The 27,134-nt window shown below is 28.6% G+C and overlaps 1 protein-coding gene and 2 long non-coding RNA genes across 4 annotated transcripts in view; all 3 read left to right on the top strand.

Moving 5' to 3' along the window:
• Positions 1-27,134, top strand: part of LOC124957993 (phosphatase and actin regulator 2-like) — a 119,364-nt gene that overhangs the window by 44,266 nt on the left and 47,964 nt on the right. The window lies entirely within an intron of this gene.
• The window catches only part of LOC124957995, a 36,763-nt gene that overhangs the window by 7,699 nt on the left and 1,930 nt on the right, over positions 1-27,134 (top strand). The gene's annotated exons all lie outside the window — the stretch shown is intronic.
• LOC124957999 lies at positions 7,143-26,979 on the top strand. Its single transcript, XR_007103816.1, has 3 exons — positions 7,143-7,276; positions 11,369-11,427; positions 23,461-26,979. It is a non-coding gene; the product is annotated as an uncharacterized LOC124957999 (long non-coding RNA).

Genomic DNA, 27,134 nt, shown 5'->3' with positions numbered 1-27,134 from the left:
GGTTGTATTTACATGATTTGTACATCTATAATTATAATACTTTAAAGAAAAAATAATTATAATATTTATCATGCTCGAAAATTTTATTTATGTTTTCTCCTGCTCCTTAATTTCTTTTTTTTTTCTACTATTTTTTTCATCCATCTCCTTCCTTGTTCGTATTCCTGCATGATCATCCATGGTTAGTTCTTTGTCTCTTCTCATCTTTTTAAATATATTCCTTTATTAAGTATTTGATCGTTTCCTCTCTTTATTCGCGCATTCTACAAATCTTTTCCTCTAGTTCTTCCCAAAATCTATTTTAAAATCTTCCCCAAAATCTAATCTAATTTAGTATATCGAGTGATACTCTTTTTTCTTATTTTGACGTATCTATTTCTCCTTACTTTTCGTATCTATTTCTTTCCAGCATTCTAGAATTGTCTCGTTTATATTTTTTAGTTTTGATTATTCTTTACACCTTACAGCTCTCCTGTCCGGTCCTATTCTTGTTCATTTTTATTTCTTCTATTACTACGTAGGTATATTAAAGTTTAATCCTAAAACTCATTTTATGTACTTCGTGTTTAATTTTTTTAATCTTTCTAAAATCTTTCATCCCCATATTTCCGCTACGTACAGCATGATATTTTTTATTAAGATTTCAAAAATCATCATTCTTCTTTCTATATGATTTTTGAACCTTTTCAGCTCTATTTCCCACGTTCGTTTCATGGTTATCATAGCTATTTTAACCCTCTTTTTCAAACGGTTTTATAATTCTTTATTTTTCAAAGATGATATTCTAAATATATGGCTTTTTCTTCTATTCTTATACCTACAATGTAAGTTATACAATTATATTAATTGTATAACTTACACTTAAATAAATAGTTATAATAAAATAACAATTAATTTTATGACGATAAAATTAAACTTAATAAATATAGATGTATAAATATATATATATATATATATATATATAGACGATAAATATATGATCTCAAAGTTACATTACGTTATAGAGGATTAATAATGTTAATATTAATAATTAAATACTTAAATAATTAAAACATAAAACGAGAATTGTTACATATTCATTTTTATTTACTATAATTTACTATAATTTAATTATTTTTAATAACAAATTTAATCACATCTTACGATTATCTATAAATTAATGAAAAATCGAAGACAGACAATGAAATTTAATCGAATGAATGGATGATAGACGCATTCTCTTTGTTGGAACACCATATTTTCGGTCATTAATCAAATGTAAAGATCTCCGACGATCTTTTTCCATCTTAGGTTGAAGTTCGAACGTCGTAAATTTTCGATCATTTCATAGTGATACGAGTTTCACCAATAAACTTTCGTATATATAAAATAGTTAAACATAATAATAATAAAGTATAATTAAATTATCTAAAATATGAATAAAATGATAAATTATAGAATTTTTTTTTAAATTGATTAAATGTAAAAATTAAATATTTATATTAAACAAAATTTGTTTTTTATAGAAAATAAATAATAAAATGAAAGAAAATATTTATATTTGCAATTAATCTTAAATATTTATTCGAAATAATTTAATTTTATATTTAAAATATGATTATATAATTGATTATTTATGAATAAAATACTTATATTTCAAGTTAATAAAATAACTAATCAAAGTAATTTAACAACTTATACATATAAAAAATTAAAAATAATTATTCGAAAGCCTATAAAACACTAGAAGATTAATTGTATTAGTCTAGTTCAACGTCAAAGAACATAATTTGTTTAATAATAAGCGAAGAAACCCAATTAAAGAGTACGTCAACAGTTTTACAGTATTGCGATCTTTCGATGAAGTCTTACATATAACCTACATGTTTTTCATAGAATAGCAATGAATCAATACGAGTTTTGAGAGTCAAGCTGACCGACGTTCTACGCGTAAATGTTACATCGATTTGTGGATGCTTTTGCGAATCGTGTAAAAATATCAGAGAAATCTAACAAGACAATTTTTCTTCTTTAATACCATCTTTTAATAAATTCTATAATATCTGCACTTTTAAAAATTTTGGAACAAATATTGCGTCGATGTATTATATTTGAATTCTTTCTGCTTTGTTTTTAGTTCTTGAGATTGCAATCTCCCAAAATTTGTTTCTTTCTGTCCAGTTCAGAGACTGGACCTTATTTAAAATGTATGAAAAGAGAGTGGTGAGAGGGCAGGGAAAGAGATAGGCAGATAGACAGACAAACGGAAACAGAAGAGAACAAAAAATTGTAGACTCTTTCATTTCCCCTTTTTTGTTTCGTTCATTTTGTCTCCTACTTTGAGCCGATCGTTTTTAATATCTTTTCTGGATGAATAAATCTGTTATTACAAGTTATTAAAGAAGCTCTATAACAACCGAAAATACATCTATAAATTAATTTTATGAAGCTTAATAACTTTTGTACTTGTTTAAAATGGAGATCTTTTTTGCAAGATTATGTAGCTCTAATTTATTCACGATAAAGAAGTTAGTCTATGTTGCGAAATCTATTAGTAATATATTTTTTTGGTTTATATTGTATATTTTTTCTTAAAATATTTACTTTCAGATATAGTAAAATAATGCTTCATTATTTTATAATATAAATATAAATTAATGTTTTAGCTTCATAGAAAAAATTTACAAATTGTGTAAACCTACAAAATGCTGTTGTTAATCGTTGATGTTTTTCTTTTATTATTGTATTAGGTAATTTATTTTCTATAAAATGTACTATATTTTAGCTTCTGAGAGATGCCATAGGTCAAAATATTTCAACTTTTATTAAGTGGCGTTTGATTGCTTCGTACGGAACACAAAGCACGAAAGCATAACCAATACGTTCGCCACTTGACGCTTTGCTTTTTTTAATAATATCTTTAATTATATCTACGGCGATATTTTATATTGACGATGCGATGTATATACCAAACATATTGGATCTTTTAAAAGAATCTGCATGTGATACCCTTAACGACTCAAAAGCAGATAATCTTTCTGAAGCTTCGGACAGCGATTAAATTATAAATTAATAAATTTTAAGTATATAATTGAAAATATCGTTTCTTTTAATATTCTATTACACACACACACACACACACAACATGCATATGTATATATATACATATATATACACATATGTATATCATAAAATATACACATATATACACATATGTATGTCACTCGACTTTGTGCTGAGCTTCATATATTCCAAAGGAAAACGGAGGTAGATGGACATTTCCTTCGTTTCCCATAGTCTATCGTTTCGATTCGTCCTCGAGTATGTATTTGGCTCACAAAATCAAAGGGAAGTCGTTTGCTCTCTTGAAAAATTCAGTTCAGGAAATTTGTTCAGGAAGATACTTCGTCTTTGCTTACTTCGTGATAAAAGTCGTATATCGCTAAATGATCTTATAATGTTTATTGTAAGAATCTTTTTAATTATTATTTTTAATCATTAACTATTTCTTTTGACTGTTGCTTTTGATTATTTCCATCTAAAATATTCCCTGTGGATTTATTATCTTCTAATAATTCTATGGTTATAATTATTAATATTCCTATGTATAACATTACATATAGCTTTCTCTAGGTCACTATTTCTAACTGTATTTAGTAATATAATATATACTGATCCTATATTATTATTATTATTATTTCTTGAGTAATAGTTATTAGTATTATAACTACATAATACACTAGAATTATATAGTTATAATACTAATAATATTTACATAACTATATAATAGTAATAATACTAATAATATATAGATATTTTATAGTATATATTATGCACTTATAAATACCGCTATTATATATTATATTATAGTATAGTTATTATACATTATAATATATAATGTATATTATATAATAATATATAAATAGTAATGCTATATATACAGGGTGTCACATTTGAAATTCTTATTCAATACAATTATTACTCAAACTCTAGCTTCTTTCAAAAAATGTTTCACATAAAATAGCTTATTTCGGAGGGAAGGTAGAATCTTATGATGGTCACAAATCTTCTTTAGGTACCTTGAAAGATCAAAGTGTAATCAATAAATTCGTTGTAAAATCGTCTACTTAAATAAAAGCATATAATTCCATCTAAAAAATTAAAGGTCATTTCCAAATCTTGAAATCATGTGCACCTAGAGAAGATTTGTGACTGTATCTCCTCTCAATCCCCTAAACCGGAGTAAGTTTTATTCAAAACATTTTTTGAGTTATAGTTAGCTATAAGAAATAGTTACGTGTGAAATTTCAAATAGGACACGCTGTTTATACATATTTAGTAATAATTATTATAGTATTATAACTTATACTGTAATATATATCAACTATTAGCAATAATTACAATAGATAGAAATCGAAATATTCACTCCTAATAATATAGAAAAAAAATGACTTTTCTTTCTACATCGTGTCGATATTTAATTCTTTATTTCATTCCATGTATTTTATTCAACATTTTAGCATCAGAAAAAACGGAAGAATCACAATAAAAAAAAACTAGGAAGGTAAAATTCATGAAAGCATCGAGGATGCGAACCGAGAGCTAATTCATAAAGCAGGTCATACGCCAGCTTTTGCGTGTAAATTACGCTAGATTAATAAACGCTCTGTAAACAAAGTCTCAATCGAATGGTTATGCTTTCGAATGGATATGTGAATTCATATGCCGCAATATCCTGCTTTTTTTCTATCGCTATTAACGTATTTCATCGATCTCTCCCTATTACATATTTGCTGTTATACATCCTCGCCGCCCCTTGACCTAGTATTACTATTCAACGATCTAGAACTTTGTCCTAACGCAACGTGACAATCGCAAGCAGAATAAAGATCGATTCACACATTTCAGTTCAATCTCCGCTTTATCTCTGTTCTGATTGTTCAGTCACAGTGATTTTAACATTATTATTCATACAGTTCAGTCTCAATTCAGTCAGCGATCCGTCATATTTTCTATGTGTCTTAGATCATCCGAAATCATTGTTTTTTGACGAAATTTTCATAACGTTTTTTGTCTATAGATAAACGAGATTTTTTACTGCTCCGTTCATTCTCGCTTTTAATGTTCTCGAAGTTCATAGAGTAGGATTTTTGGACATAACAGTTTCATTTTAAAATACGCAAATATTATCTTTTATTTAAAAGTAACATTTCAGTTGTCATTTTAATAAAATTTTGTAATCAGTTCGTACTTTTTGTGAAATGCATCTTTGATATTTGAAAATTACCCTCTCTAAATCTTTGGAACTACTACTTGCATATTGAATCATTTACAGCATCGGCTGAATATACAGTATAAATTGTTTTACGAGTTTGTAATGCGTTTTTGCATTTTTGGTAATAAAAAAGCAGATATGAAGGAAATGTTCTTTATTTTCTGACATGTTTAAAATTTTATAAGAATAATACATTTAATTAATCACAGTAAAAGTTTATTAAAATGACAGAATTGTAATATAAAAAATAGTATTTGCGTGCAGAAAATTGATAATGGTAGGAAAAAGCAATTTTCCGTTAATAAGCCGAAAAAATGGGACGAATATAATATATCACAAGTTAATAATTAAAGGTGGAGATAGGAGAAATAATTGAAAACCTGTTCTCTTTATCTTGCCCCCTTTTTGCCGTACCATAGACAATAGACTCCACGTTATCAGAATTCTGTGTCATTTCAAAAAATCTTCGTTGACGACAGTTTGGACGATCTCTGACATAGAGAAAATATGACGAATCGGTAATTGAAGAGATTAAATGAAAATGTGTGAATCTGTATATTTAAAATACATATAACAATGTTAAAACCATTGCGGCTGAACAATCGAAACGGAAACTGAATTGAAATGTATAAATTGAACTTTATTAACTTGCAATCTTTTGTCTATCGACAAAGAAAATTTTGTATCGTTCCTTCCATCTCCATCTTTTACGCTCTCGATGTTCATAGTGTATGATGTGTACGATCAGATTGATATTATATTGAGCTCATATGTTGGAATATAAATAACTGAAACCGAATTATGACTTGAAGTGACTGGAGATTGAAATGAAATGAAGGAGACTGAACTAAAATGTTTGAATCGACCTTAACCTGGCAATAATTGAGATAAAAATTGCTGGAATTGCTTCTCTTACGTGTTCTTCGCAATTTCATAATGATCTTTATTTCAATTTCTCTATTAGGATCGTTTCCTCGGTCTTCCTATTTTTGTTTATTTCTTTTTGTTTACGAAGAGTAAAAATAAATTGTAGGTAGAAATAGAACTCAACAAATCAGTGAGAGTGAATTCCATTTATTTTGTTTTGAATATTTATCATTATTCTTTTAATAAACATTATTATCATTAGTATTGTTAGATAAATACGTATATTCGACGTTTTCATCATTCCTACACAGAGCTTCTACCAGTATATGTGCGTTAATCGATTGGAAACAAAAATGAAACGATCGCGAAGCATCTAGAGAGGAAAGGGGAGACAGACAATGGAAGTATAATCATGGAAAAAGAGAAATAGAAAGAAAGAGAGAGAGAGAGAGAAAGAGAGAGAGAGAGAGAGAGAGTCAGAATATGGATCAATACGTTGATGGTTGCAGAGGTGGTAATGTCCCGTTCCAACGGTGATTTTCGATAGCGTTATTCGTTGGTTTCCGGTGACGTTGAAAAAGAGAAAGAGAAAGGAGGAAGAGGAGAAAGAAGGAGAGCTGTAATCTCTTTTAGCCGATGATATTGGAGTATGGTGACAACGATATTCGAGACAAGAACTCGTGCACCGTTAATCAACTACCAAAAGGGAACAAATAAATTTTGTTCGTGAACAAAATCGGTGCGTGAACGTGGAGGAAGAAAGAACTCGTGAAGAGAAAGAAAGAGAAAGAAAGAGAGAGAAAGAGAGAAAGAGAGAGAGAGAGAGAGAGAGAGAGAGAGAGAGAGAGAGAGAGAGAGAGGAGAAAAGTATCAACAAGCGATGTGCCAGAGGTTTCAAAAGACTCGACTTCGATTAGCTCATATTATTTTGCTTCGTTCGTCGATTTCGTTAGATTGGAACGAAAGAGTGGTTTTATTTGAGCAAGAGGTGGGAAAGGAAGAAAAAGAGAAAGTGGAGAAAGAGAAGGATAGGAAGAAGAAAGTAGAGAACAAGATCGAAAAGTGTCTAAATCGTCGAAGAGAACGCATCGATGATGGGATATATTATGGGCTGCACGTGTTTCAAAGGTACCACCCTCATGCGACTCTTTCAAGGTTCGTACAACCCGACACCTTCTGCTTCGCGTAAATGCACCTTTACTATTTCCCTCGTTTAAAGCACCTCGAATGAAATATCTTTTCTGATTGGGTGTATTTTGTATGTATGTATAAATGAGTGAATGTGTGTATATATTCAAATTTGTACGTGTGTGTGTGTGAATTAATAAGCACATAAAACGTGTTTTACGTGTATAAATGCGTGTGTCCGTATTCGTGTAAATAATTTAGCGTATAAAATGTGTGTTGCATGTATAAGTATGTATTTAGTTTGTATAAATGAATGAATATATAAAATGTGTCTTTGCGTCTATGAATTGTGTGTATGCTGCGTAAATGAATGACCGTATAAAATGATTTAATGTATACAAATGCGTGTGTATTTATTCATGTGTAATATAATGCCAAATGAGTGTGTAGAGTCTGTATCTCACGCGTGCGTGTGTGTAAAATGACCTTTTGGTTTAGTTCCCACGAAATTTCATTCGATTCATTTTTATAACAACACAAACTGGTCTTTTAACGAATCATAAAAAAGATCGGTTTCAGATTTGTTTCCTTTTTCTTTTGTTTTTCATGTGCGTTTCTTTCTTTTTACATTTTATTCTTTTTTAATGTATGGTTTCTCCTAGTTGCGTCAAAGTCGTCAAAGCACGCATGGTTCGAAATTCAAGAGCCATCAAATGTATGCGAAAGCTTTCACGTATATCGACCATCTATTCGCACGTAAATGAATTTTAATGTGCTATGATAATTAGCGTTCTTAAGCTTGCAAACGCTCTCACCACTGATAACAGCTTTTCTATTTTTCTTCTTTCTCCTTCTATCTCTTTTTTCTTTTTTGTCTATCTGTCGTCTATCTGTCTGTCTGCTTTTCTCTCTCTATCTTTCTCTTTTTCTCTCCTCTTTCTCTCCGTCTGTGTGTGTATGCGCACGCGTACGCTGCGAGTGTGAGTGGGTGGATGTGTAAATTTCATGCATCGCCAACAGGCCGGAAATAGCGCTCGGAGATCCAATATTATCTTCGTTGTATCTTTCAGAAGTGGAAAGCCGAAGTCGTGATTTTAACTCTGTAAGTAAAATGCTCCTGATATATTTTTTTATATACGGATGTTTATATAAATACAATATATATATGTATGTATGTATATATATATATATATATATATATATATATATATATATATATATATATATGTCCAAAATATATTTTTTATAAACATTATATATATATATATATATATATATATATATATACAAAATAAGTTCCTAAGAAGAAAATATTTCAGGACAGTTTTACTGATTGATTAATACTTGGATAATTTACTTATCGAATAAATTACGTGTCGAGTAAATTTTACTTGTCAATTTATAAAATATAAAATGAAACAAATTTTCATTCTTTTTCAATACAGATATACCTACATGTGTGTTTTAAACATTTGTGTATATTTTATTTATATCCATATATATTGAAAAGTAATAAGAATTATTTTAACGAAATAATTTTGATTGTAATATTAAATTCTTTGAGCGACTGAAGTTTTTTATTACTTTGACGCCACATAACAATCGTGGATGATACATTTGAAAATTCGATTGTCGTATAATTGTAAGTGAACACAAGTAGATAAAGAGGCGTGGTTTTTCCATAAACATACTTCGTGAAAATTAATGACACATCGAATTGGTATACTTATAGATACATATATGTATGCATATATATTATGTATGTATGTATGTGATAAATATATTAATAATGATGATTGTTATTAGTTTAAAAATGCATCTACTTATACGGCTAAGTCGTTGCATACCTACATGTATCGATATATACACACACATATATATATATATATATATATATGTATATATGTATATACGTATATGTACATGTATATATACGAAGAGGGGGTGAAAAAAGTCGGTAAATGTGTTATTGTTTCGTAATCACGACTACCATCAATAAATTCTTTTGCAGTCCGCTATCGTATGTGTGTTTAGAAAGTTTTTTTACTATATTGTTGATTGACGACAAATTCGTGTTTAAATATACATACAATTGAAATTACATTTCATTTTAGAGATTAGTAATTAAAATTAATTAGATTTTTATTATAGAATTTATATGTTGTACTTTCATCGCCGTTTTCGTCGCCGTTTAATAAATAAATTTTTATACTATCTTTTTATAGATCATTGTTTTTATATTTTATTAACGAAGAAGAGAATTTTTCGAAGAATTTTATGTTAACGATTTGTCTTTGTGAAAATTCTTCCAAACGTTATAGAGATTATAGAGAACCGTAAATAGAGATATTTGGTTAGCAACAAAACAGAAAAGTTAAGTCATTGCTAAGTTCGATTGTGAAAATTAAAATAACAATTGGATTGATAAGATAATTAGATAAAAATACGACCAATTTATAGATACATACATCGAGAGTTCTATTTAACTTTCTAATCAATATTGATTTTTATAATAAATAGAAGATCATAGAGTTTCTGTGTATAATTAGAGACATAATTTCTTGAATCTACGTCTGAAATGATCGTTTTCAAAGGGACAAAGATGAGTAAATACGATAAACAATGGTTCTATCGCGTTTGATTCTAAGGTGAAAGAATACTTCTTTAGTTTTCTCGGTTTTAAGTAGCCATCTTTAACTATTCGAAATGGATAAGACAAGGATTTTCTTTTAATGTATGAATTTTGTTATGGAAGAAAAAGATAATGATAAAGATAGAGATAGATACAGACAGAGCCAGAGAGAAAGAGAGAGAGAGAGAGAGAGAGAGAGAGAGAGAGAGAGAGAGAGAGAGAGAGAGAGAGAGTTTAACGTAAACTGGATGTGTCGTATGGCGAACTTTTTATCTTTTTTCCCTCTTTTTTCATCATATCGACTTTGTAAACCTTCGAGCTTATTTCGCGGAAATCTAATCGAAGACCTATATCTAAATCGCTTTTGACGTACATATATGCGTACATATGTACATATTGAGTACTGGTAGGTTCGTTCATTAACGATAAATACATTGTTATCTTATGTCTCTTTTAAAGCATTAATTTAATGACATTATATATCCAGAATTTTTCTACTGAAAGTATATCAACAGAATATTTCACATTTTTAGTTTGATAAATATTACGAAAGACCTTATAAATATATTTTGATGCAAAATTCGTTCGGTGAAATCAACTTTTCAAAGATTTTCATTCAAATAACAAAAATTAGTTATTGTAAAAGTTCTAAACAAACTGTATAATTATTATTATATCTTTGATTACAATAAAAAATTAAAATTACATTATTAATAAGAGAAATATGTAATTCGATCGAATAAAAGGAAGGATGTAGGTAAATCACATAGATCGTATAAATCGTGTAAAGATATATAACAAGTATTTTAACGCGTACCAACCTAATTTTATTGTACGCGTGAAGGGTTGAACACACCTAATATACGAGCTTTTAACGGATAGACTAAAATCGGAGATATCATGACTCAAAGGTTAGAAATGAGTCAGTACGTTGTGTGTACACGTTAGTCGGTTTGTAAACGTTAATCCGATAAAATCGGACTCTTTATATGTAGATATATCTATAGACATAGTAGTTATTTATTGCATATATGTATGTTATACATATATAAAACATAAAAAAATATATATATATATATATATATATATATATATATATATATATGTCGAGGATTACTACAAAATCAATCGAGGTACATTGTGACAAAAACGTATAGATCCGAGATGAAGATTTTATCTTTTCGATTTCTGAACTATGAATAGATTAAAAGCACAAACAATTGTTAAATTAATGATGTATATATACAAATGAACACTTTATATTTTGAACTATGAACCCATAATTATTTGATTCGAGACTTTCAATTTTTGTTTCTAATTCGTTTTAACAAATTCGATTATCGTACATTCATTGAAAAAAAAAAAAAAAAAGAAGAAAAATAGATTGTATTAATTAATACAATGATTATTATGACTTATTATTTAATCATAAGTTCTTTGAGTTATTTTTTGAAATTACTAACGAATTATTTTTCTTTCTGTTTCAGGTACGTGTCATACGAGTCTCTTGGAATATCGCATGGCATCCATTTTCTTTTCTTAAAGCGTAAGTGAGAATTTAAAGAAATTTGTGTCTCTTCCATTTTAGGTCATATTGAGGTTAGGTCACGTCAGCGTGTCGTTGTATTGTGATATTTTAAGAACTCGAATTAGTTCTACTCGTTTTTAACTTCGACCATGTTAGATGGTCTGTTTCTTTCGTCAATTGAAAAATCTGCGCTTGCAAGTTGCTTTGAATGAACAATGATGCTGCGTTTAGTCGAGCGATTTTCTCAATTATACGCTTTAACATTCGTTTATTCTGGTCAAGTGGTGTCGGTATTTTCTTTATCTTCATGCTTTTTTATTTTTCATTTTTTTGTTTGGAGAAGAAGCGCATTATTTTCTTTTTAACGCTTTATTCTTTTTACTTCGTTATATCTATAAATAATATTGATATTTTTTATTATATTCTGAATTAGCAAATGATTTTATACACATAAAATCATTTTAGTTACATAAAAATAATTCAACCTATTCCTAATCATGTTCACTGTTGATAATCATGTTGGAGAAAAGCTTGTTTTATCGGCGAGATCGGCATTCCTCGGTAAAAAGTTTCATCGCTGAATGTTCCTATTTATACCGATGGACGGCGTTACTGACGCGTACAGTCTGAAATGTACGACGATAAAAAAGCACAATGAAACGCGATATACATATTAAGGAAAAGAAATTTTATTTTTAGTTTACATTTGTTTTATTTGACGAGATTAAAAATCAAAGTTAATGGTGTTACCGTAAGAGAAAGTCTATTGAGCGCTCTCTGATGGAAAAGAATGCGAAGCAAAGTTAGATGATAAATGGATATCCGACAAAGTCAATACCGCTTATATCGACTTTGCTGAATAATTTCTGCTGGTTACTGCTACTTTCTGTACAGTTGAGCTTATAAAATATGCCGTCAGATGGCAATTTTATGCGTTGCGATTTTATCGAATAATTTAAAAATTTAGTTTGAAAAATAAGGGATAAGAAAGGAAAATATTTTTCAGTTTCGGTAAAAATTGAATAATTCTCAAGAATGAAAAAGATAGGCCCCGTAGAATGATTTTAACAATACTCATATTTTCTCTCCACATTTTAATTCTTAAAATTCTGTCTCTCTCCACTTTTATTTTAATCTCGAAAACGCAACACTCTCATTTTAATTATTTCTCGATGTAGCTCGTAGATTTCAATAGAAAAAAATCACTGTTCTTGTATTTTCGTAATGCTAAAACAATCAAAAAGTAGAGAAACGAGAAAGAGAATAAAAAAAGTGTGGTTACTCTTATGGAGTTTTTATTTTTATCTAGTATTAAAAAGATTGATCGGGTGCGAATGCAAAGAAAGTAAGAGAGAGAAGGCGGAATGGATGGAGCTTTGACAGACAATCTGAAGGAAAAAGGTTTCGGTCGCTTTCATAATTTGTCCGTGACCTGCGGCGAGTACTCGGCCCAAATACGATGGAAGCTTATAAGACTTCAGTGCATATCCTAGTGGTTGGAGGCGACGGGCTCTAATATTCAGACGATGGGCAAACTGGGTATATTTGTGACCTCGATTCATTTATCGTTCTCGATCTTATTCAAAATACGCGCGTTTTTTCTTCGTTCTCTGATACTACTACCAGTGCTGCTGCAGTGGCATCTTTAAAAAACATCACCCTCTTCGTCGCCATATTCATCAGTATTATTCGACGTTGTCCTTTCTTCGATCGTTCCTGCTCGAGTGCTCGTAGTAATGTTAGGGAAAAAGAAAGAAACGAAGGGGAGAAAAACTATTGTATATATATCGTGAGTAAGAAAAAAGAAAAAGTTACAGCTCAGTTGGCAACGCACGGACACCCTGGGGCTCTGTTGCTTTCTTCTGTTTTTCTTCTTATTTTTTTTATTTTTTTTAATTTTTTTTCACTAAAGATATATAAATACATATATACGGAGATACTCTCCGGGATTGATTTGAAGGGAAAAGAAATATGAGACGGGACTCGTGAAAAAAACGGAGATGAGAATTGGTAAAGAGTCGGTTACCATGGACTCTTTGCAACATTAATGGAATTTTCATCATTATGCGTTTTGGGAGAAACGATTTTTCATTTTCTCGTGTAAAATTTTGTCATCTTGAATTTGAACTTTTATTGATGATTGATGATGTTTCTTAAGTGGATTATCTTTCTTAAATGTGGTAAATATTTGTTGGCAAATATATAAATATATAAATATATATATATATATATTTTATTTTATTTTATTTTATTTTATTTTATTTTTTCAAATATATTATTTTTATTTTATTTTATTTATTTATTTTATTTTTTATTTAATTTCATTTTTTAATACAGATCATACAAAGAGAAATTGCTGATCAATGAAGTCTTTTTATCTTTAAAAGATAATGTTAAGCTAATGTTAATTATTGGATAGAAAAAGTAAGAGGAGAGAGAATATTGAAATTGTTTAGGATATCAATTGATCAAATAACAGCTGATCGAGAAGTTAAATGTAAGTTTTCGAACAATGTAGGGAATAGCTTCAAGATAAATACATATATATTTACGTGGAAGTTATCTCTCTTTCTCTCTTTTTCCCTACAATTGATAATATCTACTATACGATTTACATTGGTGTTGCCTATCACTGCGAAATAATTATTGATTAATATTCAATATGTTCGAGTCATTCGAATGTATGTAATGGTTAAGAATTTCGTTTATTCGAATTTCCGATGCGCGCACTTCGCGTCATCATAATTAATTAAATTAATACGTAATACGTTATGACGTACAATGACGTGTACGTTAAGTAAACAAAGCATCTCTTCATTTTCGCAGGACATTTGAAATTCGATAATTTCAAAACGAACATTTAAAGAACGATGAAAAAAGGAATCGGAAAACCTTAAAGAATGGTGTTCTCGACGTTATCGGAGAGTATTATAGGTTGCGTTGTTGGTTAAATTCAGACATAAAGCATGAAACACCCCAAGAGTAATCATTCTACGATCTTTTTTTCATGATTCCTCTCTCGTACCTGGTCAGCCGTAATCAACTATTTTTTTATTTTTCTTTATCTTTTTTTCTCTTTTTTCTTTCTTTTTTTTTTTCTTTTTTTATTTTGTGAGAAATATACGAAGAACAGCGTTTATTCTTGTCAGTGTTGCAAACTACTTTCATATCTGCTAACAAAATTGTCGTTAACAAGAAAAAGCTTTGAGAGAGAGGGCAGGGAGGGGGAGAGAGTTATCGATCTCGGTCTTTGGAGGATCCAATTAACCTTACGATGAGACGAGATGGATATTAATAAAAGTGTAAGTAAAGTTCTCGAAACGTTACCACAGTTTCTGCCAATTCTTGTCATTTCTTCTGTCCTTCACTCTCTTTCTCTCTTTCTCTCTTTCTCTTTTCTCTCTTTTACATTCTTTTTTCTTGTTACTTCTTTGGGATCCTTTCTTTGCTCACATTTACCGAGTATGTCGATTTCTTTCGAGGATACTTCCCAGCTCTCTGAGTGGAATCATTTCAATTGCTAATTTTCTGTTGAAACTTTCCCTCGAGTTGAATCGATTGATCGTTTTATCCTGAAAATTTCAAATATTTAATAATAAATTCTAAGTTATCTTTTGTTAAAAAAAAAGATGAAGTGTGAAGTGTGAAGTACGTTGAGTAAGATGATGATAATGATATATATAAGAAAACGTCTTTGTCATTAACATTTTTATTGCCTATTTAATTAATTTCTATCTATGAACGATCTTGCGATCAGTTCGCAACTGCAAATTCCCGAGACGAGTTGCAGAGATGCAGCTCCCACGCGCTTTGATTGCAATTCCGGCTATAGTATCTCTCCTGCCCTTTCCTCTTTCTCTTTTTCCTTTTACTTTTTTCATTTCACTCTTCTCTTTTCGTTTTCTTCTCCGTTTCCTTTCTTTTTTTTTTTCTATCAGTTTTACAAGAGAACGCTCTTGCTTGATTCTTGAAAAATTTTTCTTTCGATAGAAATTCTTTCATTTCAATTTTCATCGTGAAAATTGAAATTGAGGTATCTTCGAAATCAAATTCTTTTGTTTTTCATTCTTTATTCGACACTAAAGTACATAATATCTATCTACTTCGATTACTTCCCTTTTCTCTTTTCTTGTTTTTTTTTATTATGTTATGTCTTGCGAATTTCATCTTCAACATAAAACACAGTTCGCTTTGGTTCCCTTTTATAATCTTCTTCATCAAAGATAGTCGGCCAATTCGAGAATTTAATGTTACAACAAACTCCAAGTTCTTCTTCTTTTCATGACCGCTTAATAGTGTTCACCAAGGAAAACTTTCTTGTCCCTTAATACAAAAATTTCTATGTATTATATAATATATATATATATATATATATATATATATATATATATATATGTATTTCTATATATTATATAATAGACGTACATGTATATACACATATACACGTGAATGAAACATCGTTTGCTCGAAGACCTCTTGCGTTAACTCTTTTTCTTAACTTAAAATAATATTGAAAAGACTGACAAAGGCAGAGAAAAAAATATATATGTATTTTTTTTCCTAAAAGAATAAATATATATATATATATATATATATATATATATATATATATATATATATATATATACACACACAATTTTATCTTCCTTTTTTTTTTTATAGAAAGCTCGAGAGCGAAGTAAGATTTTATTTCTCTTTAGTCTCACGCGTTTTTCTCGAAGAGTGCAAGCTACTTTTCCCGTGATCCCTTATTTAAATCGGTTAACATTGTTTTTACATTGAGAGGATTTGTTTTTCTCATCTTCTTTTTCCTAGAATATGATCAAAAATTTAATGATAATCTGTACGCACACACACATATATAATATTTTAAATAAACATTTAATTTCTTTATTATTCAATCAATTTCAAGATTAATATTAATTTTTCTTATAATTTTAAAAAATAATCTCTTCAATAATTCAATTTATATTATATATAAATATATATCGTGTGCGTGTGTGTATTAATATCCGAAATATGATGTAATGTTTAAAATTCAAGAATATTTATAGCTAGTTGAATATTCTTGGTTCGAACAAGATGAAAATCGCATGAAATATAAAGTGGAAGAACTCTTTGAAAAAAAAAAGTTCATCCAAAAGAAAATATTTTTTTTCTAAAATCGATGATTAATACTAATTAGAAATGACCAAATGTCTTTGTTTATGTAAATTTTATTTAACTAACAACAAGTTAGCTGAACCAGATGTAATAATTTTATAGATACATAATTTAATTTAATGATCACCTGGAAGCAATTTTTCCAAATGTTATTCATTATATTGTTATAGACACTTTAATACTAAAAATGAATAAATTAGCTGAAGTGATTTTATTGAAATTTTCCAAGGGAAAAAAATTCATCTTTATAAATGAATTGATTGATTACTTTTAAAATAGCATCCAATTTATTGTAAATGTTTTAGAAAATAACCAATTTGGGCTATGACATCATCGAGAATAATTAGTATCAAAGTTCGGGTTGATATAATTATCCACCTTCATGATCTTTGACATTTGTACGAATGTTCTTGTCGTATTAATAATGATTTTATAGCAATGATAGCGATAAAGATGGAAAGTTCACTGTGTTCGATAATTGTTAAAAAAATATATTCTTAAAATAAATATACTCTTACTTATAAATATACTCTTTTACTAGTATATTTCAGGAAATATTCAGCAGAGAGAAGGGTAATTTATTTAAATATTTCGAAAGTCATTGTTATTAGCGCTATAGGCAAAATATACGGTACTTAAAGCAAATGTAAATAAGAAATAATAAGTGATCATCGATGTTAATCGGTCAAATATACAGATTAGGAGTTGGAAAAAGCTCGAAAAGGATTGAATCGAGATCTTTTTTCACTGGTATATAAATATATATAATATATAGTTGTATATGAACGTATAGGAGTCAGTGTATATGTGAACTCGAAAGATGAAAATGGTGAGAAAAATTAATACGATCAGTCGCATTAAAATCTTCTTCATTTTTTATTTTAAACATATTTCGCATATTTTCATTATTTTAAGCAAAATATTGCAAGAGATATATTTAAGTTAAAAAAGAAGGAACATTGTTTTTATATATCACAATTGAATTATGTATCTATAATTTATTTTTGGAATTTTAATAATTTTATTAATTTACCATTTTTAATTATTTCGATTTTTCTTCAACAATATAGTTTGATATTTTTTATTATATTATTTTAATTAGTATTGAGATGAAGTAAATATCAGAAGAAATATATAAGTAAATATAAGTTGTTTAAGAAAAAAAGAAACAATTGATAATAATAATAATATAGTTATATTTATCATATAGTTATATTCTCTTTGAACTCATTTATTTTTAACATTTGAATAGTTTTATTAATTTACATTCTTCCAATTTCCTTAATTTTCATTTAGCAAATTAATTGGATATCCTCAATTATATGAACAAGTTGATTTTTTAAAAATTACTTTTATGTTTTAAAGTTCAAACATGTGAAAGTACAAGGGTTGATGCTCATTTTCGAATTTCTTACTATTGAATCTATGAAGTTGTTCTCATTCTGTTCCTCTTGCTTCGTCACGTCAGGAGTGCCAGTAGATTAGTTGGCTTTTGACAAGCAGAAACGAGCCGGCGCCATCCTGTTAATACGCAAGTGCATAACGAGCATCTCGACGAAGCGGCGCTATGGTCCAACCTCTCCCCTTATCCACCTCTTTTTTTCCTCTCATCTCCAGTACTCTCTTTTCGACTTCTTAAGCAGAGTTTTTGCCTTGTTGGCTGATGGTCGTGAGACATTTTTCATTAAGTTCTTTTCGTAACGCGAAATGACGCGATGTTAACAAGCGATCGTTCTATTAATTTCTCTCTCTCTCTCTCTCTCTCTCTCTCTCTCTCTCTCTCTCTCTCTCTCTCTCTCTCTCTACACACACACACACATACACACACACACACATACACACACACACACGTGCGCACACATACACATACTAGTACTACACATACATATACAGAAGATGTTTGTCCATAAATATTCGAGAAAATATCTTGCAACTGGTTGAAATTACAAGAAAGTTTAATAAGAAAAATTCGCACGACTTTTAGCCAGTTACAAATGAAAAATTGTAAAAATGTTTTCTTTACTCGTTACATTTTTAAGTTATAAAGGTCAATATAATTCTTTTAGATGGATATATATAATTTTTTTGCATATTTATGTAGTAGTAATTATTTGCAATCAAAATTATATCTAGTAAAAAATTACTACTATACATCGTTTAGTAGTCTGAAAAACAATCGTTAGATTACATAATCTGTTATAGTCAGTTATGTCGAACAAAATTACTGATTACAACAAAATCAACTCGTCAAAATAGACAACTACTTAATTTGTAAATAATGTGTTTGTATAATATGGAGTATGAATTATATCATAGATAGATAACAGATGATATTATCTACGCGGCGCATGTGCTCCCATTTTCCCATAAAATTGAAGAAAACGGTCCTCTCTATTTTGATACTGCCGCGATGCATCGAGTGTTTGGGCATGGTGAACAAAAATCAGAATTTCACCTTTGTAATAATTGTTTTTTCTGTTATGTAATATATTGTTAAATTAGACTTCAAAATACATATTTACGTAAAAAAATAATAAAAAAAATTTTTTAAATATATACAAAAATATTTACAAACAAAAAAGCGAAACAATAAATAAATAATCTTTTTGCATCTTATAAAAAATATTTTTTCATACGTATGAAATATAATTTAGTAATTAGTATAAAAATTAAATGGAATAATTCAATCTGAATCTTCATCAGTATTGGAATTTTCTAATTTTAAATTATTCCAAAATTTATTAACGTCATTATTCGAACAGGAATAATCGATAGTAAATAGATCTTACTTTTTTTTTTTTTTTTTTTTTCGAAAAAATAACAGGTTTTGACATCAGTAGCATATTGTTCATGAGCAGGTATTCAATCTTAAAGATTTTCAAATGTGGCTTATTCTGCTATGTCAAAACACTTTATGCATAGCCTCTAAAATCTCTTCTAGCCTCTAAAATCTCTTCTGATACCTTCCCTATAATCAGCTGGTCAAAATAGTACATTACATCTACTACATGAACTTTACACTACTAAACATCTAATATTACTTATATAATTCCAGATATAATTCTTGATTTCTATTATTAAGTTGTTACATTTTTTTAGATTAATCATTATCTTACTAACAGTTATTCTTAAAATTAAGGAAAAATTTGTAATAATTTTCTCTTTAATTCCGATCATTTCACCACCAACAATAAGTGTAACAAAAAATCTTCTGGCTATGTCTTCGTTATTCAAAGATCTCTGCTGGATTTTTAACTATCAAATCCATTTTTCTCTTATATTTTACCTGAATTCAGCTCTTTCTCTTTCTTTTCCTCTACCTCATCTTGATTTAAAAAGCAGCCTATAGACAATGTATAACACTCAAAAGTTCGTATTTACCAATGGAATGAAGATAAACCAAAATGGTAATTTTCTTCATTTAGGGATTTTTGATAGGTTTTAATCAAGATTGTCCCTGTTAGTTTAATACCACAAATGTAATATTTTCCATTTGTTTCTGATAAAATATTATATTACAAATGCTACCATCAACCATTATTAAGTGTAACTTGAAAACTAATTCATCAACATATATTTTATATTTTATAATCTTCTGAATTTATATACTTATTTTAGCTTCTTCCTGAACTTCTATTGTAAAAATGAATTTCATAGATCTACAATAAAAAGATGAAGCTGAACGTTCCATTAATTCACAGATTTTCTTTACAATCTAAATCGATCAATTTCAAAGTAAAAATTAAAGATCATCCGTAACTTCTCCATCATCGGTAAATTTCTATTTGTAAATATCATAGCCGCCATTGTCATCAAACTCTCATTTACAAATTAGCCTCGCTGTCGTTTCTATTTAAACATATTTATTTGGAAATATTTTCCATTGTCTTATTTAATATTTTCTGATAGTTTATTACTTTTACTGATATTTCTATAACAGAAATGGATTCAGACAAAAATTACTTTTTCGTGTGTTTAATGGAGTAAAAACTGGGAAAACAATTTTCGTGGGATGCATTAATGATACATCTTAAAATATTGTATTTTCTTTCTGAAAGATTCAAATCAAAGTACAAAAATCAGTTAATGTCGGTCAATTTGATTAATTTTTCATTTTTGAAGATGATAATAAAGCAGCAGTAAAACAGCGACGTGTTGCAGTAAAATTTTCGACTCGTTCTTTTTTGTTTTTAAAATAGCAATCTTTAAAAATCGCGTTCATGATATTCCGCGACAGCAACTAGGCTTTTTCTGGCAAATAGATGATTTTAGCAAGATCGTTAAATAAACTGGAGAACGCACGACGAATTCAATAATTCTTGATGATTAGCTTAAAATCATTTACATAATCCTGTGATATTTCTGTCATTTTTTGTTAATATTTATAAAAGTTTACAATATTTCTCTAAACTATTATAAACATCTCCCTATGATCATTTAACTGAAATAAGTTTCAAACTAAATGAAGAATTTCCATTTTGTATTTTTTGGTGCAAAACAAAATCACTTTTTAGAAATTTCTTCTAATATATCCTTCGTTGAATGTTTTTCTGAAAAAATGACTAAAGTTGAAAGAGCAGACTTGAACAAAAAATTTTTATAATGTCGTGAACTGTTTGAGAAATAATTCCCTATTATCTCTTAAGACAGATTTTACCTTTCTTGAGAAAACTTAGACTAAGGTTAAAAAAACAGTTTTACAATCGAAATAGAGATTAAATACTTTCAATTTTGTGAATGATCCGTTGAAAGTTATTTTTATTTATGTTTAATTTCCATAATTTATAAATGGCGTTCAGATATAAGATATAACTAACTGAAAACAATACTAAATGAAGGAAGTGAGTTCAGTAGATTCTATCGACATTAATGCGTTTTCTGAGATTTGTAGGCATTTATTTTGCTTTTTTTCCAACTGTTCATATATAAAGAAAGATTCTAAATTACTCTCATGTTACAGATCATAGCAAAAAAATATTGATTTAAAAATTTTTTTTGTTATTCAGCGACTCAATGTCTCGTGAGCTGTACAGCTTTTGTTTCTGTTTTTTGTTTTTAGGATAGTCGTTTTCTTATCATTATTTAAATTTATATATTAAAAAGAAAACAAAGAAACATTACTAATGAAAAAAACTAAAATAATGGATAAAATCTTATTTTCAGTCGCAAATTTGTATACCTATTTTATATGCATTTGTCATAAAACAAAATTGTACCAGTGCTGTATCCTATCTAGCACAGATTACCGCGGAACACGCGTCTACCATCATTAAAAGAAATAAATATGAGAGATTGGATAACGTAAGTTTATTTTAATAATGTCCTAAATTATCAAGGAAGGAAGTACTTCTAAAAAAATTTCGGCTTACAGTGTAGAAAATATATAAAAATATTAAGCATTTCTAATTACTTCTGAGATCAAACTATATGTTTTATTGCTACATTTCGAGGATTTTAAAAAATTAAAACAGATTTGTTTCAATTTTGGAAACGTATAACAGATTCTTTATCATAGAATTTACTATCTCTATTCTAGATATTATTTCTATTGTTCTGTATATAGACGCTCATTAGCAATTTTTTAAACATCTTAGTATCTTTATCCTATATGTTTATAGAATAATGATCTATGTGTCATAAGAATCGATGTGTATGTATAAATATATATAAAAAATTACGGTATATAAAAGTAAGTATAAAAGTGTGCATTTCAAATGAATAAACGATTAATTTTTGAAGTTAAATTTTAATATGAATTTAAAAGTGATTACAAAAAGAATAAATCAGTTGATTATATTTGTTTACATCGATACAATAAAAAAAGAGACTGACGGAATCATTCACCCTGAAACCTATGATTCCTGAAATACGAATCTAGATATTTGTCATTGTTACACATTACTTATAAGATTCTTAGCGTATAAGATATAAAGAGAATTAGAAGTTTTTTTTTTAATTTAACAATATTTCATAAATTTAGATCTTATTTTTCCAAATCTTTGAAAAATCTTTATTTTTATACATCAACTATTTTCAAAAAAAAATACCATTTTTCACACAATTTTTTTCAAAGTAAATAAAGTTCATTAAGTCATAAAGCTCAAAAAGTTGGAGTAAACCATTATAAATCCAAGAGTTATGAACAACCTTAAACGAAAATATCTCGATTATGAACATGTGATATGCCGCATTCTTCTTAAAAACCATAGATATGTAGGATATTTTTTGAAACTCTACCTGAAAAAAACTGATTAACTCGGATTACTTATTTTTGGTTAATACGTATTTTATTAGTAAAGATACTATAATTACGGTATTACAACTTAGAATTCTACAACTCTTCCCTCTTTTCCTGACTTAATCAAGGCTTTACTTGTTACTCTTTGTTAGTTCACTCAGGATCTTCGTCGTTATATCTCGCTCGGCCTACTCAAGACTGTCCCTCCGTTGTTCTTTTTCTATCACATATACCCCATACCCTTTCTTATCCCCGATATCATATTCGTGCATACACATTAGGTAAGTCTTATTGCCCTTTTGTCCTATTTCTTGTTTCGTTGCCTATATTACTCATGCTGCATTTCCATCTCACTCATTCTCTTAATACCTAAGACCCTTCTCTTCCTTTCATAAGCAACGTACCCTATAAGGACAGACCACGCTCTGTCCGACTGCTGACCAATTTGTTTCATATATACAACTAATTAATATTAGAACTTTCCATCTTTTGTCTAACTATCGATAGGCTTATCTCATACATATACACGCACACAACTAATCCTAGAACCTTCAAACCTACAGATATAATACCTATATTCTACTTATCCCATATTGGATAAGGTGTAGGAGAGGGCCTCCTCGTGAGCTGTATGGCTTTTATTTTTAAAGGTGGACTAATGGAAGTAGTGTGGAAATAGTTTGATTGATGTTGGAGACCGTGCAGCCTGCGATGGAAAAGTTGTCCATCTGTCAATTATAGTATAGTATAAATCCTTTAAGGCAGTTGTTTACTTGAGAATAAAATTATCGTGAGTTATTCTTGAAAGTATTTCTTGTTAGTGGATACTGCGTTTGAGTATAACTATATGAGAGCGTGATTCAACTATCCGGAAGCGATTGCGTTGTAACATGCTCTCAAATGGAAACAAAGGAATACTACTATCGGAGAACTCTTAAAAGATTCTCGAAGAAATAAGAATCTGTTTCGTATTTTAAGAGTAGCTATCAGAGAATAGTAGCACAAAACTGTTTGCAGGAAAAGAATGGAGGAAATACGATACCTTCTAATTAACCAGTTGAATGCGTTAGTCGTTAATACATGTCAGTCCGAAACTTTATTTCGGTGCGGTTGATGGATATACTCGTCGTGTAAAATAAAAAATTACCATTTACTACAAAAATTCCAATTTCAGTAAGAAATAATAAAAATGTTATTTAGTGGTATGTTCCCTTTATATTACCAATAAAATGTATTTTATAAAAAAAAAGTTTGATTATTCTCTTTGGTATATCGGTTATTCTCAGTACAATGTATTGCTTTTCACAAACTGAATTAATTATTTTCCCCCAATGCATTGAATATTCCCCGAATTGTTTTATGTACTTTACAGTGTATATTGGGTATTTTCCAATAACAATTAAAATAATATAAATGAAATGCACCAACTATGAAGGCTTTTAATAATTTCTGATTTGTTGCAAGAAGGTGATATTCATAAGATTCAAAAAAGTTTTGCTTGGATTTTTACCTATTTCCTCAGTTATTATCAAAATAAAGTAGAAGGTAAAGTGGTACAAAAATTAGCTAAAAAAATTAGCTAAAAAATTATCTAATTATTTATGAATTTTATTATTTTTTGGCAATTGTTAAGTTTTTTTACCCTGCATTCGAAGTGTATATTCATCATTCCTTGATTTTAATTATGTACGTAAGGGATTTTTACAACTAAATTCCGCAGTTAACTGGTTAATAATAATATATGAAGTAAATTCAATATTGAACTGATAAATGAAAATATTATCTCACTCAAACCATGCATTGACAATTATTTCAAAACAATTTTTTAATTGTTGAAATGGAATGCATTATTTTATAGAAATCTGTGCATTGATGATTTTTTAATTATAGCAAAAAAAAGAATTACGTCACATTATATTTTAAGGATAAGGAAATACTTGCCGATGATATAGACTGTGCATGTTCAAGTTTGTCAACATTCACTGGTGATTTTTCAGTTGCTTCCAGTTAGTCGTAGATTAATGAGAATAGATAATATCAGGCTGTTTCCAAATCGAATAACATAGAACACAAATACATGTGGCTTCTATGCAATCCATTTCGTACTACCCTATATGACAGCTATTTAGTCATTCGGTGCATGTGTACCAGAGTAGAAGAGCAACTTCAGAGCTACATACACATTGTTAATTAGTTGCCGGCGACCTTAGATTTAATGGATTATATAAATATGTATCTACTCAGTCGTGATGAGTATGAAAACTCAAGTGATGAACGGGCAACTTGTTTGGTTGCCAAATTTAATGATTATATTTAATCGCCTGGTTTTTTGCTCGTTCGTCGATCTGATCGACCATTTAGCCTTAAGTGATCAAATTATTTAATCACCTATCATAAAAGTTGTAAGTACGCAGCTAGGGTGACGTTTTTTATCCTAAAACAAACAGTAGAATAGATGGACGTAGACAGGCATAGACGAATCTTCAATGGGCATTGTTCTGAGAGTTCTATCTAATAGTAAATTCTCATGTTAGAGGCTATCTGAGAGTAAAAATTCTCGAAATTACTCTCAAATGGATACAAAATTTAAAAGTACTCTCAAAAGCAACTATTGTAAGAAACTCTTCAATGAACGGTTGCTTTCGTTAAGATGCCGATTATCTCATAAACGATGCATAGTAGCAATCTTTTACTACATATGATTTTGATTGCTAATATTAGATACTTAGTATATAAATGTGTAACAAAATTATAGATATCCATTTAAAAAGACTATATAAACTTTCATAACTCAAGAAGATCACGAGTAAAAAAAAATGTTTACATGCTCTTTGTAGTTGACTCAAAGCCGTGTAAATTTTCCGTAATAAACTTCTAACTTCAATCAATCGCAAAAAATTTGTTCGGGCATATATGGATTATATATAGAGAGAAATAAAGAAAAAACATGTAAAAGAAAAACAAAAACATTAAATAGCGTGTTAATAATTGATTCATGTTTATTTTATTAATATCTCAAATGATTTTGTAGTTGCATAACGAAATAACGAAATATTTTCGACCCCATGTGGTCAGATAATAAATGTTTGTCTTGACTTTCCTAATCACCCCTCACATATGATAGTTTATTGATTTTTGAAACAGTATATATATATTTATTTATTTATTTTTATTTTTAGTTATAATGTTCTTTTTCTATCTTTTTTTTTATTTTATTGCTATATTTGTCTCTTTTCCTTTAAATGAAGAAATCGAAAACGAGATGGGAACGCTTCTGAGTTTCATTTTAATTGAAATGGAACATCGAGTGATTCAGTATTTTTTTTTTTTTTTCCTAACGTAACCATCAACTCAAGTTTTTTCTGGAAAAATCAGATCTCTAAAGAGATTCATTTTTATAATCCTTATATCGAACATCAAATAACATTTTATAAATTTTTAGGTTTCTCCGTGAAATTTATTGGTTAGACCAGAAAAATGTTAACATTTTAATCAATGGTTCGAAATTCATTTGTTTGATATCTCCCATTTTAATCTCTCCAGTGAAATAATTCATTATGAAGCGTTACTTGCTAATGAAAATTCTAACATTATATATTACTTGGAATTCAAAACAAAAATATCTAATTATCGAAGTATCATTGTAGAATTGAATTGGAAAGAGCAATTACACTGTAATAATATTTCGAGTCAGATAGAATATGTATGAAGAAACGTTACAATCTCGTGCTCGGAGACGGTACAGACAGTAACTGCTGCTGTTACTTCTACTATTCAGTAGCTTTATATTAATCTTTGGCTGCTAGATTATAGAATCAGATCGGTGGTATCTACGTATTAATGGAATTAACCCATTATAACGCCATATAACTTTGAAGTTATACACTTATATATATATATATATTGCAAAATTAATAGCTAATTGTAAATAGAGATGGCACTTAGAATAGTATAGTTTAATATAATATAACTGCAGCTATATTATTGTAAGTTGTATAGTATATCTATAACTCTACTAACTATACTATTATAAGATATGTAGCTATAATATATAGCTAAATATTATTATAAATTTTATTTAGTGTCATATAGTTATACCAGTATAAACTGTATTTACAATTAGTAGAAGATATATTAGTTATACTAGTATTAAAGTTGTTTTACATTGTTTATATTTTATTTAGGTACAGAACAAAAATTGGGTTACAGAGTTATATACAAATGACTAACTCAAAAATAAAAATCTTTGAGTAAGGATCAAATTGGTCACCGCAATTTCTTGAAAAATTTTGGACCATGATAATTCTTGTTTTCCAAAAATTTC

The sequence above is a fragment of the Vespa velutina genome, chromosome 2 (assembly GCF_912470025.1).
Source record: "Vespa velutina chromosome 2, iVesVel2.1, whole genome shotgun sequence".
In the NCBI taxonomy this organism is placed as follows: Eukaryota; Metazoa; Arthropoda; class Insecta; order Hymenoptera; family Vespidae; genus Vespa; species Vespa velutina.
Note: the sequence above shows the minus strand (reverse complement) of the source record. Positions and strands in the feature narration are given on the sequence as shown.